Source organism: Varroa jacobsoni, unplaced genomic scaffold (assembly GCF_002532875.2).
Source record: "Varroa jacobsoni isolate VJ856 unplaced genomic scaffold, vjacob_1.0 scaffold_31, whole genome shotgun sequence".
Taxonomy (NCBI): domain Eukaryota; kingdom Metazoa; phylum Arthropoda; class Arachnida; order Mesostigmata; family Varroidae; genus Varroa; species Varroa jacobsoni.
The window spans coordinates 116272-122589 of record NW_019212933.1 but is presented as its reverse complement, the minus strand read 5'-3'; the positions used below and the strand labels follow the sequence as shown (position 1 = coordinate 122589).

Genomic DNA, 6318 nt, shown 5'->3' with positions numbered 1-6318 from the left:
ATATATGACCTGGTGGAATTCACTAAAATGAGAATTACTTTATTATTATTGTGATATAGTGTTACGTGTAAATACATTTCAGAGACGATAATAGTAATATTATATTATTATTATCTAAAGAAGATAAATAAAACATAGCTCGATAGCTGTATAATAATAATAATAATTATATTATTAATAATAATATCAGACGAGACTTGGCTGAATATTGATCATACGCATAGGTACTTAATAGATTTAAGTTATGCGATCTTCTAATAAAGAATAAATAATAAATGTGCGATGTAAATAAAAAAAATGTGAATTGATTTGCCTTTTCGGTTGTTCGCCTACTACATACTATTTAGAGATTTTTAGAAATATCATTAACTAGCAAACGAAACCAATATGTTATTTTTTTAAGGCATAGCTTACAAAATGGGGTGACCATGATAGCACAAGGCTCAATGCCTTTTGACTTTAAGGCAACGTTAAGTATGTTTGTCTAGTTCTATTCATGACGTTTCTATCGTCTTTGTGCAAACTGTAGGTATGAGCGATTCTAGTATACATAGCAGCAATATTTTTTTGAAAAATAGTAATGCGATATGAGCAGAATTTGCTCGAATATTGTAAATAGGTAATACAATAACTAGAGTAAACTGAGCTTCAGGTCTGCTGTTGCGGGTTTATTATGTAGCAGCATATCAAGCACAAGAATTTTATGCGTCAGATAACAGTGGTAGAAAATAGAGAACTTTTTCGCAGCCGACTGTCAGCCGATCCTTTGGACAAAAAGCCTGGGTGCTAATACTTTACAACGTTTCAATGACCTATCACAGTGGCGGCTCTAAAACGACCAAGCGGTACAAGGAATGATTATATACCTCGGTTTTACAATTGCTTCGAGTTCACTGGGAAATGGCGGTGAATGAATATACACTCTTGTTTGAATGTGAACCGTCTTTATGATACTGCAATTTCGGGAAAAGCTATGCCGTTGAAGGATTGTGGGCATAACGGAAATGGCAAAGACCTTTGCTGAGATTCAACTAAATCTACAAAGGCGCTCACGGAAAACATCACTAGATATTAACCCTTAGGAATTTTCTAGAAGGATTTTTCGCCTATTTACGTATTTAACACTAGCAAAGCTAAGTTTCTGTCGATTTATCAACCTCACTGCGAGGGATCTTTTCCTCTTTATCGACTGCGTAGGCCATGATACGGGAATCCCTAAGAATTAGGATAATTTACTGTACCGAACGATTAAACTCTTGGGATAGAGTGCACATAAAGCTATGATATTTGCGTAAAGTTAATACCAAATTATAAATCTAACATGTTCACGGAAATACAAATCATTACCTAAACCTACTTGAGCGTCGGTATCAGAATGAAGAGTTGTACTTATCATAATGCCTAAACCTCAACAACCTTTGCATTAGTCAATTTAGCCGATATAAAAATATTTTAAATTTTTACTCTATTTAGAGTTTACAATAGTCAACAAGAGCACAATAAGTACGCCGAGATATCCGATGCAACCAAGTCTTTTAATCGCTTGTGATTGTATGGCAGTGTATGAGCGGTTTGTCCGACTTGTCGAAGTGATTGCAGCACTGAGAACAGTAAGGACGCAATAGCTAGTAATTACCAGGTCTTATTCTGGCCTTCCCCTCGCATTCTTGACAGAGTTACAAATCAGCCGGTCGACAGATGTTCATCAGCAGTGGGCAGGTGGAGCGTCCGCAAGACGAATAGTAAGGGATTTCGCGTGTTCTTAATTCTTAATTTGCAGCCAACTTGTGTGAAGCTGACGACTACACCACTGGCTTACGACGAGACGAGAACATCTGAGAGAAGAGCTACGAATTTAGCATCCAACGAATGAAACGCCTTCTGCTGCCTGTCCGCCCGTCAGAGCTGGTAGAGACTCGATCTGCAAGCAGCCAAGCGTAGAATAAACTCATCCGGCTACCTTGAAAGGCTTCGCGATGAAAGGGAATTTAAATCACCCGTACTGCATCGACAACCTGTGCTCCTTCTAACAACGTTAGCTAGTTAGTTGGTTAATTTCTCGTTATTATCATTATCAATTCTGCTTGTTTATCTAGCAACCGAAAACTAAATGAACTGAAACGCGGAGTAAAACAATTTTTGATTTCCATGAATATAGCTAACTTTTTGTTCTGCTGTTACAGTACAATTATAATAATAGAAAAAATTCACGCACCTCTCCATCTCTAAGTGGTTTGAAAAGGTTACATTAGCAGCATGTACATATCTCCCCTATAATTCACTGGTTTCTAGTAATATAGTACTTACAAAAAAAAAAGCTTATCATAAAGCGTTTTCAATAGATGGTTAAATTTGTTATGAAATTTACAATGAAGTGCATTCATATACCGAGAAGCTATAATGAAACTATAAGATACATAGATAGATCGACCATTTTCGGTTTTGCCATGTGTATAGAAACGATTATAGATACGACAAAAGGAAAATGAGAAACTCCTTCAAAAAATAACTGTGTCTTGTACCCTAGAGCTCCTAACAAATCAACAGGTACTTTCAGCTTTATCATACTTCATCATAATATTAGCAACTTAAAAAATAAGCGTACATCTTTATTTTTGCCTCAAGCGCCATGTAGGTTCGAAAGATGAAGCGTTTATACCAGTATAATTTACATCGCCTGATAATCTATAATATTTTTGCAGATTTTTTGGTTGACCCCCAATGAATAATTGCAAATATAAACACAACTTGCCGCATGCATATTGAGTAGGAGTGAGCTCAGTCATGTCGTAAAAGTATTATAATACTTCATAACACATATGCACAGGACAATGGAAATTCTTCACAAATCTCATCTGAATTCTCCGCGATCATAAGCACAGTTATCGCCGATTATTTCAGATTGCTGTCAAGTCAGCTTCGTATTATTGTATACAACCCTTTTAAAACATTTTTTTGTCTCTGGTGCTTCCCCATTGTTGTTAGTTTAATATAAAATCTTGTTATAGGCCCTAGCGGAGACTGGAAAAACGGTAATACCTCAGTAAATGTAGAGCACACGTTTATGAGCATCGGCGGCTGCACATCGGCTGAAAAGATTCCATTGCTGCGGCGGAATATAGATCATAAATAGATATTACTATCATTTATAAAAAGTCGCCCTAATTTAATGTTATAACCATTTAACTTTGCCTTGAGGTCATATTGTCAGGGAGAAACGTTAGTGATGTACATATAATACATGATAGGGCGTATAGCTGAGCATGCTGAGAGTCTCTTGTAGAACTGGTCCAATCAACCAGTTCTGTAACACCCTGAAACTATTCTGATACCGATAAGCTTTTCTTTAAACAAACGCACTTTTTCACCGTAAACAAATGAAAGAAGCATCATAATAGATCACATTATCCGAAACAAAATTCACAAAACCATTGCACACTTGAGCTTCGTGTATGATTCCTTTACAGTATTATTAATACCTTGCTTGTTTGACTTGTTTTTCGTCTGTAGCAGCAGCAATGTGAATATTGGAAGTTATTGATTTAGTTATTCAATCGGTTCATATACTGTTTTTTTAATACATGCTTTACCTGCTGTTACGTTTAGATTGAGTTAATTAAACGAATAAATAGAAAAAATGGGTGCACTTGAAGAGCCAGTGATATATATATATATATATATATATGGCTTAGCAGATGGACTGGGTTCCTCATATGTAAGGACGAAAGAAGAAAAAGATTAATTGCAAAGTATAAACTTTTTGGTTTTCCCTAGTTCTCCCTCTCACTGGTGGTCACTGGTGTGGCCCCAAGGTTCCGCCTCGCCTGCCTCGTTCGATGGGATTGGCCGGTCAAGTGCTAGGATGAAGTTAACCCCACAGAGTGCGGTTCTTCATGGACTTGCTGTTGCGGGTCAACAATAGTAGTAACAGAAGTGACTAGCCAGCGAGCGACCAAGTCAACAGCTACACTGGCACAAGTCGTCGTGGCGGTACCAGTGGCGGCAACGTACTTGCCATCGAACGAAAGTAAGCTGGAGACAACAGGATGAACTACTCAGAAAACCAAATGATCCCCAAGTAACGGTCTCTTTGCCGACAACGCAAAAGTTGGGAACGGGGGGGTATAGGTAAAGGCTACCTAATAGAGGCCGTTAAAAGTGGGGCCTTATGTAGGGGGAAAGCCACGAGGAAGGCCAAGGATACCCACTGCGGACGCTCTTGGAAGTCCCGCAGCTCTCCAACTGCGGGCCGCATGGAGTTCCTGCAGTTGGGAAAGGAGACTGAGGAGAAGAAGGGTTGGGTTAGTCGAAGATGGCTATGCCAGGTCAGCTCGGGTCAAAGAAAACGCCTCACCAAAGGAGTACTTGCTGGCCGGTTGGTGGGACTGATGTCGTGAAGGTGGATAGACAAAAGGGTAAAAGGGTATTAGAAAGTTTGCATCTCGTCCGGCATTCTGCTATTGCTCATGGACGTAGGAGCTGCTGCCCGGTGGATAAGGCCGTTGGATGAATGCAGAAACCAGTGTGTTGGGTACGTCTAGGGGCGAACAGACTACGGATTGTCCTATGTCTTGGTTGTTCCAGTGAGTAGCGGTGATTGGCCCCACATGTTGGTGCATACTAGGAGGCGCCAATACCTCAGCCTCCGTCTCCCCTCTGCCAGAAGAGCTAGGGGGCAAACACAATGGAGCTAAGGGAACGAAAATATTCCCAAATAAGCTGTACCCTCCTGCTGGTAGGGGAAACGCAGCAAAAGAAATTAAAAAAGAATAAAATAAAAACGATCTATATCCTCAAAATTAGTATTAGGATGGAATTTTATCATACGATGTACCCTGTGCAAGTAATAGCCTATTTTTTGGTTTCACTTTAATAAATAAATATAATACCAAATAAAGAAGAATATGTAGACAATACATTACAACAGGGTGGTCTATACATCTGCGTTCTCCCCACACCTTTTTGAAAGTTTATAAAGGTGAAAAGACGCTGACATATACAGAGAGCTCTAATGTTCTTCGCTAAGTTGATTGTGCTAAAAAGGCGAACAGTTGAAGCCTGAGTTGGTTTCATTAAGCCGTTTTCGTCTATGCGCGAAAGACAATCTGACAATGGTTTCTTGAGCTTTGGAGGTACAAAATAGCCCGGTTTTATAAAGGTGAGTGTTGAAGTATTTCCTACCCGATCAGTTCGACCACTGCTTGAATATAAACTTTAAGTGCATCGGTAGTTGTTAGTCTATTTGCTTAGCATTTTCCCAACTCCACATCGAGAGCAGCTCGATCAGAAGATGTAGTGGCTACGAGAAGTAGATGTTATTTGAAATCGGTCAACCGGTAAAATGAATACCGAGCAGGCTGCTATCGCAAGCCTGAATTACTCGGAACTACATCCTTTTGGATCCATTCTACGTCACTAGCCGTATTTGTAGCGTCCAACGAAGGCCACACGAAGCTCTCCAGCATATCCTCGTAATAGGTCTACTACTTGCATGTTCTTCAGAGATAAAAACCTTTTGAAGATAAAGCTTTAATAGGGCAACAATTGTCAGAAGTGCACCAGCGCAGTAACTGGGTAGGTTCCAACAACATCGGAAGTCACCCCGGGTGCAAATAATGTGTCCGACTTTGGAAGACGTGTAGGTTCCATAAGAGGCAAAATTTTATCGATACAAGGAAATTGACACGCGTTTTAACAGCAATACATCAGTAATTGAAAAGAAATATAACGCCAAAGGCCTATTTAAGGTACTTGAGGAACATGAGACACGCACTGACAGGCTCGATAAAGTGCAACGGCATTACCGTCTGCGAATCCAACGAGGCATACCGAGAAGGCTGGAGAAGTCGGATAACACAAGAAAGAAGACTTCGATCAGAAGGTGAAGCAGAGGGCCTTTTTCGACTCATGCCAGACTACATTGCCACGGTCTGAATTAATAACAGCAAAGTGTAGGAAAACGGGTAGCATTTTTAAATGACTCTAAATTTTAAAAGAATGCTTTTAGCTCTTTGTAATTTACATAGGACAAAGATTCATCTCGACTAGGAGGTTTAAAGTATGGGACTCTGCGACTGGCCGGATCGAAGTAGTACTGAAAAGCATTGTCGAGTAGCGTTTCGTGTTTCAGAGGGATCATGTCCCGACGAATTCGTCAAAACTGTGCAGTGCAGTATTTAAGGTCTACATAAACCGGAACGACAGAAAAGAGGTCATGGGTTGCGGTTTAAAACGTGAAAGCCCTCAAACACTATTTATAAGCTAGAAACACGTGAAGTAGCTTAGGATCGTAGTCAATCGTATACGACGTTGTTCTAT

The 6318-nt window shown here is 39.7% G+C and overlaps 1 long non-coding RNA gene across 1 annotated transcript; it reads right to left on the bottom strand.

Moving 5' to 3' along the window:
• Positions 1–642: 642 nt before the first annotated feature.
• LOC111259231 (uncharacterized) lies at positions 643–5381 on the bottom strand. The gene is made up of 2 exons (XR_002679523.2): positions 3040–5381; positions 643–2026 (listed from the first exon to the last, which is right to left on the bottom strand). It is a non-coding gene; the product is annotated as an uncharacterized LOC111259231 (long non-coding RNA).
• Between the last annotated feature and the right edge of the window lie 937 nt (positions 5382–6318).